Below are 12,228 nucleotides of genomic sequence, written 5' to 3'. Positions count from 1 at the left end.
ATATCCATGGTTACCTAGAAACTGGGGAGGTACATGCTACCTAGGTCTACTGTTTCCAGGAGTGTTCCTCTTGAAGACAGTAGAAGTAGCCAAATGAACAAAAGGTAGAACTCAAAGGAGTAGCGAGGATGGAATGATAGCATTAGAAATAGCCAAATCATTTATACTGTTCTTGTCCCAAATAGAAAATTCTTACAATATAAGAAAACTGTCTGGAATATTACAAAAAACAATAGATTCCACAACGGATATTTTATTGAATATGACGTTAGAAAAAAAAGGAATAAGACTAATGGCACTTTAAAACAGGATGGCTCTCGATATATTAGTTGATTGTGGGGGAGTTTGCAAGCTCCTAAAAACTGCATGCTGTGTGTATATAGATGACTACTCCCCTACGATATTTAAAGCAATCCGGAAATTACATGTCATAAGTTCCACACTCTCTACTGAAGAAGGGGGTTGGGGGATAGGATCCTGGTTTTGGGGATTATTGCGGTCTTGTGGATGGAAATTCATTTCGATACTAATGATGGTACTCGGGGTATTCATAAAATGCTGCTTTTGCATGCAATGCTTACCAATAGTGTGCACTGAAATAACTGATGGATGTACTAAGGGATGCATGCACATGGTGTCGAGATGAAAACAAACGCATGGCCGGAATAACAGAGACACTGAGGAAACAAAAACAGTAAAACAATTCATGGCGATAGACATTAATGATGAAGATGATTCAGATGTAGATACCCCAGACTTATCCTCATTAGAAGAGGATACAATGAATAAATAAGACGTTTGGCATACGACCAAAAGGAGGGTTTGTCAATCAGGAAAAATGAATACCCTTCATTTGAATGATAGACGTAACTTGATGGCCGTGGGCCAACCGTCTTATGCACCGAATTATAGAAATATAAACTGCTATGCTTGACCAACGAGCGGCCATCTTAAATGTAGCAAGAATCGCCATTTTGCTTGTTAACCATTTCTCATTGCTTTCTGTCTAAAAACTGCTTTGCAGCTTGCAATTCTTGCGGATTCTGCTTACTCTGCTCAACTGTTAACATTGTTGTCTGAATATGAAAGGACAAGGTCGCGGGACTGAAGCGTTTGTTGAAACTCCTCATGAGTAGCCCAGAGAGGAATGCCCATGCTCCCTCTCTGTAGCCTTGGGAGGGAGCTGCAGGGCATTTAATCACTTCACAGCTGCCTGCCAGTCTCGTACGATGGTAGAATATGTTAGAATAATACAGCTAAAGGCTTAAATTATGCTTTTCTTATGGCTCCCCTTCGCAAAAACCTTTAGAACGTGTCGGCTCCCAGGACACGAATAGTACCTCATAGATAGCAAAGCTTGGAATGTGGCTCTTCCCTCGTGTGCAGCTTGCTTCCAAGAACAGAACCACTGTGTTCTCTTCAACAACTAAAAGATGCCTCTGCACTTTCTAATTGCACATTGTTACTAGAATAGACATCGAAAATGTTATAATCGTCATACTCGTCAGATATGTCCATCATCATCCCGAGTTCAAAGGAACTTAATAAAGAGGGGTGTTGAACATGACTTTGCTGATTGTATGATATGCATTTTGTATATATGTAACTGATGTACGTAATTCGCTCTCTTGCATCCCTCGAGGTCTAGGAAACTCACGTTGCGGGGCGTGAGATCAGAATTGGCCAATTGATACTATCTTTTGCTTGCAATAAACCCTAGCATTGGGAATTTGAACCTCTTGTCTGGCGCATCTTTTCGTGTATGGTTATTGCCTTGTTTCCATAGCACGAGGGACCCCTAGGGGCCCCTTTCAGGGTCAACTAGAGTCTGAGTTTAACAGCTCCTTGTGCAATCTAGTCCCAGAGCAAAAATGGGTGAAACATCTTTCAGAAAATTTCAAACCCACAGGGTCTTTAGAATTTAGTTTGACCATGGACACCCCCTGGCTCCTCTAGTTTGACGAACGTGGCATCTTGGAATTAATATTCAATTCAGCCACATCCAAAGCTGCAGTCCCAAATGGCCTGACTTATCAGGTCTTAAGAAACAATCCAAAACTGTGGGCAACAATTCTAAATCATCTCTTTCGAGAAATCCTAAAGACCAGGGTTTTTCCCCCATCATGGAAGAACGCACTTGTTATTCCATTCTTCAAGGGGGCTATTGGCTAAGCCCAGCAACCTATTGCCCAATCACCCTCCCTGACATAGATAGTAAATTCTTTATGCAGCTTCTTTAAAGAGAGCTTTCACATTGGGTGGAGTCAAGGCAGATATTATCATGCCAACAAACAGGCTTCAGAAAAGGGCTATCTACTAGCCTTAATGGGTTAATTCTAAATCTGCTCAGCGAAAAGACAAATGAGAAAGATGACACCCCCCCTCTTTAGGGCTTGGGTAGACTTATCCAAAGTGTTCCATCATGTGGATAGATCCTTACTCTGGCGCAAATTATACAGTTGGGGGATTCCAGTCTCTTTGTTAGCAATGCTAATTGATTTACATAAGAACACCACTATAAGATTGAGGCTGGATGACCAGGGACATCTGTCGGATTTTATACATGTTTTCAAAGGGGTGAGGCAAGGCTGACAAGGTACTCCCCTGTTCTTCAACCTTTTTTTATCAGATTTGGGAGATTTCCTGTTCTCGTCGGCGCTGGCCAGTAAGTGATTAATGGGAGGAGGATGCACTGGCTGGCCTATGCTGACAACATAGTTTTATTTGATAGATCTGCGATTGGACTTCAGCGCCTCTATAACAAGCTTGCTACCTTAAATGGGCTTTCAATCAACCCTCTGAAATCCAAAATCCTTATATTTAAGCATCCAAATAAGAAAATACGATATGGAAACTGGGTTTTGGATGGGAAAGTTGTCCCCCGCGTTGAGGAACTTACATATCTGGGATATGAGATAATAGCCTCCCCTGCTAACATCAAGGTTAATATGGCAATCACGGAGAAAGCTGCAAAGATCATTCCACAAATAAAAAAACTGAATGCAAAGTTCTGCAAATTTTCCATCCTTCTGCTTATTAAGGTTTATACGGCCAAAGCAGTCCCAGTCCTACTTTATGACCTGGAAGCAAAACCTCTACTATGGCACATAAACTGGAACAAACTAGAGGGTTTTCTCTGGGCAAAAAAAAAAAACTTTAGCACTCCTGATGTGCACTCAATTATTGAGTCTTCACTTCGGATTAGGCTTAGTCTCTCTGGGGTGTCGAGCAGACTGGAAAGTCATTTCACTATTTGCGAAGTAATCACTGCAGGAAAGCCTTCCCTCTTCTTTGATGTGAATGAACATCTCAAAAACTCAAGATCTCAGATACTCCTCAGCCTGGAGAAGAAAGTCTGAGGAATCCTGATCAGGCTCAATCTCAATTTAGAAACCTTAGTGTCTAATCCATTGAAAATGAAAAGGTCACTAGAATCAAGTGACTGGATTGACACAATCGCCAGAGTGAGATCCCTTAATCCTCCCAATCAATTTCTAAAGGTGGATATAAAGCTAGGATTTCTTCCTCGCTATCTACAAAAAATTCCAGACAAAAGAGCAAGAAACAACTCCTTGAGACTCAGGCTAAATATAGTGCACACCCGGGAAATTTTGGCAAGAAGAAGTCAGGAGGACCAAGCAAAAAAACTCTGTGAACATTGCGATTCTCCCAGCAAACAATCCCTAAAACACTTATTAATGGAGTGCGAAGGAACCTGGGAAGTCAAACTGCTGTTACTCAGGAGATTCGTGGCCAAAGAGGAGGGCCTAGTCTCAGAGTTTTTTTTGGGACAGACTGATAGCTCGTCATGAGATCATGCTAACCGCAACAATAGTGGACGTTTTGAAAAAAAGCTCCATCCTATTGTAAAAGGAACACACCTGCCATTTGAAAGAGCTCTCCCCTGGCATGACTGGTCCCCTTTGTAGCTCTTCAGACTTTCTTTCTTTTTTCTTTCTTGCTTGTCTTAAACATACTTTTCTTTTATTGAGATTATTCTGTGAAAAAATTATTTTTTTTGTAAAGGTTTTTCTTTTTAAAACCAAAACAAATAAATAATAATAAAAAAAGTTTGCGCGAATACCTTGAGACTAATCAGCTGTCATCAGACTGCCTTTCCGCAATTGCGAGGAGATGTATTTCTGCAGTATTTGAGCTAACGTAACAACAGTTTTTTGTGACAATACATGAATTGTCATAGTCTTTACATATGACGAGTTGGCAACACGTTTCGGCTGTAACCAATTTGCTAATCTCATCTATATAAAAACTGCTGGTGAATATGCGCAGTGTGTTTGTCTCATTCATCTAATACTTCAAGTGGTGGATCCCTGGGCAGGGGACCCACGGCCAGACATAATCATCTGCTGCAGCACCACTACCAAACACTCAATTGTTGCTTTGTGATTATATTATATGTAAATATCACATGGACAAGCGCTGTGGTTTCCAGTCTTTTTCTGCCGAGGTTGGTTTCTAACTGGTAGAGATAATCACAGGCAGCAGCCAGAAAATGGTATGCTTGACTGACTGTGAGTTGGCCCTCTATGTGTTATAATATCTGTATGTGGAAAATATTTCATGTTATAACAACCTTTGGATATTCACATGTATCCAGAAATACTGAATGCAAACATTATAGTATGTAAGGATCTAAATCACCAGGCTTCACACAAGAACTGATACTGTGGCTTTCATGCCTGTTGTGGGTGGCGGACATGGCCTTTAATGGGCCACCAACCAGAGCCATGGTAGGCCAGGGCTGTATGCCGTTAAATATGATGTCCGCAAACCACAGCAGGCATGAAAGCCCTTTGAACCCCGGAGATCACCAGGGGTGTGTCTGGCTTTCTTTTTTTCCTCAGGAGATTTGCAGCCTATCTCCCAAGGAAAAAAGAAAACAATATGTCTGCCCTATGGAAAACGGACACAGTCCCTTTTCCATGTCTATGGTGGCGGACAGACAGGAGGAGTGGTGGGACCAAAGCACAGAGCACAGAGCTCCGGTCCCGCAGGTAAGTGGGGATGGAGGGAGGTGTGAGAAAGGGGATTGGGGGATTTTGGGGGGAGGGTGGTGTGGGGAGTCCACAACGAGAGGCTCCCAGTTAACTCCCCACATTAACAACAACAAAACAAATTGTACCTCCCAGTGAAGGGCCTCAGTTGTCTAGAACAGTGGCCAGAGAATGTGTGTTCTCACCCGTGGTTTCAGCCACCTGATTGGCTGAGTGCGCTTCCCTGGGTGTTAATATGCAGTCCATACTCTCCTCCACTTGCTCACCTATCAACAGGCAGGGTTGTATGCAATACTGACAAACCCCTACAGGGAGGATGTCAAGGCACTAACCTTGGGCCTTCAGGTGGAGTTTCATGAATCATGCTCGAAACAGCAACTGATACAGCACATTAACAGGCGGCTAGAAAGGCGAGAATGTGTCAGTGGTCTATGTGGGCTCTTCTCTGAACTGAGGACTCCCCTTTCACCTCCCTTGGAATGCAATAGACTAAGGGGCATAACATTAGATGTTCAATGGGTTGGGTAGTTTGGTGGTTATTAGTGCTAGCAGTGAACAAGAACCAGCATGATTTGTGGTTTTGTGATAGTTCATAAGGGCCAAGATTGGAGTTCCTAAAGTTTGATTAGTATGAGTAGCAAGCTGGGTATTAATAGCTAAACTGGGTCGGAGAGACCCAGTGGGCAGCAAAGGGTGTAGGCATACTGAGTCGAAACAGCAATGTCTCTCAGTGGGGCCAGAGAGGATTAACAGGTTGGAGAGTGAATAATGAACACCTCAATTGGGGGAATGTAAAAACCAGACAGCACATTGGAGATTGCCATTAGAGAAAGCAAGAAGTGAAGTAGAAAGAACCCCTGGTGTAATGGGACCAGTGGAAGAATGCAGAGGGAGCAAGCGCTAATGCAGAAACCTAATTTCAGCAGCTTACTATGGAAGCAGGCCTTGCATGGAGATTCCGGAGAGGTGCTGCTGTCAATACAACTATGGGTCCAAGAAGTAGCAGCATTTTGGGACTGTCGGGAGTAGCACAGTTCTGGGCCTTCACAAACCACCAAGGTGACAGGACTCAGACAGGGAGACTAGGAAGGCACCTAGAGCTGAGGCACAACAGCAGAACAGCATTCCTCTGCACAGGAATTATTGCCAGGCAGGGACGCCCCCTTCATAGGAGCTAATAACTTCCCTTTGCAATTGCAGGGATGCGTGGCTAATGAGCCTCTGGGTTTAACTCATAAGCTGAGCTTTGGAAAAGTGCCCAAATGCCAACCCTATTACAATGTGTTCATGACTTTGAATACCACAGACAAATGCAATAGATACTGTAAAATAGTCGTCCAGGACAAAGCAGACAGTCACAACTACCAGGTGGGGCTCATAGAGGAAATTTCCCCCCTGCCCCCCATTTTTCACTGCTGGATTTAGGAAACAACAAACTCTTTATTTAGGCTCTCTTCTCACTTCCCAGATAGGTTACGTTTTTTTTTTTTTTTTTTTTTTTTTACCAGATATGCCGCCTTGTGGCACAGGGTTTCGGTGTCAAATTTCCTGAGTAAATAGTCTGCCCTTTTTCCTACATCGTTTTCCTAAAAACAATCAATTCTCTCATTACAAATATGTGATTGATCCAATGTCTATAAGGAATGGTATACAATTCCCCCCTCCACATCCTTATTGGTGCACATGTGTACCTCAGTAAGAATTCCCAACTCCTCATTGCCCCCTACACTGAGTGAATGCTCGAGTATGAATGAATTTTTTTTCCAGGTTTCATGTCCTAGACAGCAAGCCTGTCCATTGTATCTCTGAGCATTGGGCGCTTGACTTCCATTGAAGGATTAATAGATGGCGAGCAGTGAAAATCATAATGCTCATAAGCCTGGGGGGGAGAGCGTCTTCATGCCAGTCGTTGTTTCCAGCCCCGAATAGCATGGTGTCCGGGGAGAGCAGAGATCAGCATCTTTTACGTGTAGAATCTTTCGGTGGACCATGTGCCAGTACTGCCCCAATTAAAGACAGGACCATAAAATGTGTCCCATAGTACCCAAGTCCGTGCAGCTGCGCCAACAGGTGGGTGATGGTGTCAGGCCCGTTGTGAACAACATGGCTGAGGTGAAATGCAGTCACTGAACAATCTTAAATTGTATTTCCCTATTTCTGATGCTTATCAAGGTCCCTGGTATGGCTGAGAAGTACTCATAGATGTCACCAGTGTCAATCGCGACACTGAAGTCATTGGACCAAGCCGTAGCCGTCACTAACACTCCGTTCCTGTCCACATTGTTTGGTATGCTTACCTTATAAAATGTGCAGAGGTGAGAAAAGACGTCCTGTTGTTCCATTTCGAGTTTGCAGGAGGCTGGGCGGGCTGGCAGGACGTGTCTGTAGTGTACTGTAGTATCATTGTCTGTAGCGTTCCATATTGGAGCCAATGCCTGGTTTTAAGACCCAACATATGCTGCGCATCCCGGAATGGTAGGTGGTCGGGACCATCACATAGATCCGTTATCCTAATCTGTGGCCATAGGGTGTCTTGTCTGGGGTGAAGGGTGTGTTTGATTCCGAATGAGAGGAGTGCCCTAATGCTCATCTACGTGTGTCCTATCTTGGTAGGAACTGCCTGTTGGGAATGTAATCTGTGCCATTGCATAATAGTCGGGTTTACTATGGGGTGTAACTTATTCCATGGAGGTAATTTAGTGGGGGGCCGGGAGGCCAGCAGAGCCAGTTCCATGTTCTTCCAGATCGTGGTGTCCTCGGTATTCAACCATAGTTTTACAGCAGACCTGTGCTGCCTGATAATAGAATTTCCAGGAGGCTAGGGCCAAGCCCCGTCTTGTTTTGCAGCATTAAGAATATTTGCTCATAATCGTGCCTTATTTCCAAACCAAATAAATATTGCTATGGCAGTGTCTAGAACTTTATACATCTTAGGAGTGGGCCTAGATGGTGTCATCGTCGCTAGATATATGACTTTGGGCATAGAGTTCATCTTTAGGGTGTCTATCGTGCATGTTAGAGAGAGGAGCAGCATCTCCCATCACATTAGATCTAGGCATATGCGCTCCAAAGTGTGTGGATAGTGAGGTCCTGGAGTTCACTGATACGGGCACTGATTTTGACCCCTAGGTAGGCATTATGAAGTAGTTGTAACAAAAATGGGGCAACCCCCGCTGGGCCCCATGGTATTTCCTGCAACAGCCAACGAATCTCTGACTTTTCCAAATTAACCTTGTTACTGGCCATCAGGCCATCATTTTGTAGGGTATATTGGACTTGTGGGAGGAAGATCTGGCTATCGCTAAGGTATAGCAGTGGATCATCCAAATAGAGGGACACCTGGTGTTCTTCAGTGCCCTTCCAATGGAGATCTATGCCTAGTTTAACTGCCACTGTTTCTATGGAAAAGGCATATAGTAGGAGCGATAGGGGACATCCCTGTTGTGTACTTGAGTGGAGGTCAAACAGGGCCGACATTGTGCCATTCGTGGTCATGGAGGCTGTCGGTCCGGTGTACAGTAAACAGATTAGGTAGATTAACCAGTTAGTGAAGCTGTATTCCACCAGGACCAGGAACATAAAGTCCCATTGGACTTTGTGTAATGCTTTTTCTGTGTCATCGTTAGGATAGTGTTGTCCTGTTCCGAGTCACCAGAAATAATATGTAGCAATCTGCGGATGTTGTCCCCCAAATGCTTTTGTGAATTAATCTAGCCTGGCCTTTGTATATCATGTGCGGCAGGACTACCTCTATTTTCTGTGCTAGACATTTTGCCAGGATCTTTAGGTCAGAATGAATGAGTGATATCGGGCGGAATGAGCTGCATTCGTCTGGGGGACATCCATTTTTATGGAACACCGCTATATTTGCGGCTAGCATCATCTGTGGCAGCCGTGCCTTCAGTGCAGCCTCAAAGAACACCGCCTCTAGTTTTGGGATGAGTTCATCGGCCATGCTTTTATAAAAATCTATCGGAATTCCATCAGGCCCAGCATTTTTGCCCAAGGAGTGGGAATAAATTGCACTAGCTATATCGCCGATGACATGGGGGTATCAAGGGCATCCTGTTATGCGGTGGTAAGCTTGGACAAGGTGACGGACTCCAGGAATTCTTGCATTTTTCTACCTGAGGTTGATTTGGGGGCAGTGTATAATTCTATGTAATATTCAGTGAAATGGGTGTTAATGGCTGTATCATCCGCTAAATGGGTCCTGTGTCTGTCTCGTATGGTGGTGATCATCTGGGTGGCTTGCTGCTGTTTCAGGGCCAATGCCATTAGGTGTAATGGTCTGTTGCCTTCCAGGTAGTACGTCTGAGTCCAACTGGAGTAGGAATTTTGGACGCTATTGTATGTTATGTGTTTGATACCTTTCCTGATCTTGCGTATGCGTGTTATGGTCTGTTGGTTGGGTGTGAGTTTATGGATCTTATCTAGGGTGGCGAGATCAGTAAGAGGTTGTGTTTCTTCTTCTCTCCACTATTTGAGTTTGTATGACCATCTCGAGATGCATTGGCCTCTCCTGAATGCCTTAAAAGCGTCCCAACAATTATGATATGATGTGGCATTTATAACGCGCCTATACACAAGTGTTCCAAGGCGCGACGAGGCAAGGGAGGGGGACAGAGGAAAGACAGAGAAAATGATCCTACTAGGCCAGGTGACATTGAGATCGTGCAAGTGCAGGGGAGTGGGGGAAGGGAAACGTATGGGGGGAATGGGAAGGGGGCAGTGTAGTAACTAGGATAACAGTAATAAGGAAAGAAAGACAATAAATAGAAGTTCGGCCAACTTGTGGCAAGTGCAAGGGTAAGTTCAGACATTAGGTGTCAAGTGCTAGGAGGGGCTGTAGGGATACAGAAACAGTCCTGATTGCAAGGATTGCCAGAAGGCCAGTGCAGGTGTGCAACTGGCGGGTAGTGGAGGGGGCCTGGGCCCGAGAACAGAGTGTAGCAAGGCAGCAACTGCAGTATCAGATGTGTTATACTCGTGGATTAAGTTTGTGGTGCAGCAGATGTCAATATAATTTTTAATGTTTTCTAGGAAGTCCAGGTAGATGAGCGTTCTCGTATTGAGGCGCCACGGCAGGTCCTGGTGCGGGATGTTCGGAAGGGTCATTCGAATCCGCCCTGGAGCATGGCCTGAAATGGTAGTCGGGTAGTATGGCACAGTCATCCGTCATGTATAGGGCAGTGGCCAGGATAAACTAGTAGTCAATCCTAGAATAGCTCTGGTGGTTATGGGAGTAAAATGATTAGTGCCTGTGATCTCCGAGTATGTGCTGTCAGACATCCCTCATTTCCAGATCCATCATTAGTGCTATAAGGACCATTTGTTTTTTCAGTTTTGCAGGTTTGTGCCTGCCAGTATTCTGTGGTCAAGGGTGGGATCAATGGCGACATTGAGGTCTCCACCCACAAATGCTACATTCCCTAGTAGGTGTGCACAGACAGCAAAAGTGTCCGTAAAGAATGCTGGTGTATCTGTGATAGGGGTATACATGTATAGGAATGTAACAGAGTGATGATGTAGCAGTCCCCGCATGATGACATATCTGCCTACTATATCAGTGATAGTATTCTGTACCTGAATGGGGACCATTTTGTGAACCAAAATAGATACTCCCCGTTTACCGTAGAATGTGGAATGGGCCGCTGCTCCCACCCAGCCCTGCTCGAGCTTCTTGGATTTGGTCGCATTCAGATGGGTTTCTTTTAAAAATATAATATCCCCTTTGAGATCCTTCATGTGGTTTAGAACCTGTCTGCGTTTAATAGGGTGTCCCAGTACCTGGACATTAAGGTTGATCAGTGTCAGCATAGCCATCTATGTAGCGTATGGGAGTTTCACCCGCCAGTTTTGCGGTCTTAATAGCAGAGCATTCCTATCATTCTGAGTGTAGCCATGAAGCATGTAACCCTTGTCCCCAATCAACAACCCCCAACTTATAACAGTAACCTGACCAGGTGGAAACGTAAGTCCCACATAAATATTTGTATAACAACTGTTTGTCCCAATACAAGGCAATGCAACCCATTCTTGGAATCAGTTGGTACGGGCGGGTTCATCTGCACCCATATCCATGCATTCCATGATATCTGCATCAGGTGGCATGGTATCGTTATAGACGGCCACGTGTTGGTTTTTGAGGCCTCATTAAAATAGAGCTTATAACAGAGTCAGAGGTAAGATCAAAGTTGTTGGGGAGCCTTTATGGCCACAGAAGCTGGGATATGTGATTGTACCTGTATATCAATGTCTCCCTGTGCACTTCAGCAACAGTTCAGCCTGGCCCAGGCCTGCATGCACCGCTCAGGGTGTTTTCAGTTTTGGGCACTTGGGCGGCAGGCATCCGCTAACAGGCCTCATTGAAGATCACACTCTGCTCCAGGGCCACCAAAAACACATTCAGAGGTTGCTAAGTGGTGACTTGGCCATACCCCTCATGATCGACCCATGCCCCAAAGGTCCCTGCTGGGCATTTGCCACCTTCCTTTGCTCTGTGGATAGTGTTTGCTGAGAGTCGGTGAAGATGGTGGAGTCTGCGTCCCTTCTCCTGTTGTATACGGGAAGTCTGCAGTTACCAGATTCTGGCATTGCAAGAAGCGCCATGGGTCCTCTGGATCCTCAAAAGAGTGCCATTGTCTGTCAATTTGTATGCACTACACCAAAGAGAAATTGAGGTAATGCCTACATTCCAGCCCTTTGAGTGCGTCGAATATGGGGTTGAAGCCTTTTCGGTGATGGGACACTAGTCATTGAAAAGTCTGATTGGTAAATCCCCACTCTTTACTTGGCTGACAGTTCTGTAGGCCTTTAGGATAGCCATCCTGTGTTGAAAGTTCAACAGCAGTTACGTGATCACTCTCAGGCGCTCCTTGGCCGCTGGTTTGGGGATCGGGGCACAGTGGATCCTCTCAATAGTGTAATGCTGTGGGTTATCTATATGGAGCACATCTTGTAGGAAGTTATACATGAAAGTCTCAAGGTCAGGGACCCCTATGTTTTCAGGAAGACCCACTATCCTGAGGTTGTTATGCCTAGACCTGTTTTTTTGGTCTTCCAGTTTGGCCCACAGCCGATGCACCTTCCTGATGATGCCATCAAGGTCAGACACTGTTATTTCTTGGTTATCTTCACGCGAGCTGATCCAATGTTCATTGGTGGTTGTCCTTCTTCACCTCACTGATGATGCCCAACAAGGCTGAAACAC

General features: G+C 44.8%; 1 protein-coding gene across 2 annotated transcripts in view; it reads left to right on the top strand.

Annotated features, from left to right (window-relative positions):
* Positions 1 to 12,228, top strand: part of NAALADL2 (N-acetylated alpha-linked acidic dipeptidase like 2) — a 4,115,865-nt gene that overhangs the window by 2,938,443 nt on the left and 1,165,194 nt on the right. The gene's annotated exons all lie outside the window — the stretch shown is intronic.

This window comes from Ambystoma mexicanum, chromosome 10 (genome assembly GCF_040938575.1).
Source record: "Ambystoma mexicanum isolate Mex_15411 chromosome 10, UKY_AmexF1_1, whole genome shotgun sequence".
NCBI classification, from domain to species: domain Eukaryota; kingdom Metazoa; phylum Chordata; class Amphibia; order Caudata; family Ambystomatidae; genus Ambystoma; species Ambystoma mexicanum.
The sequence above is the reverse complement of the archived record's forward strand: the minus strand, read 5'-3'. Positions and strand labels throughout refer to the sequence as shown.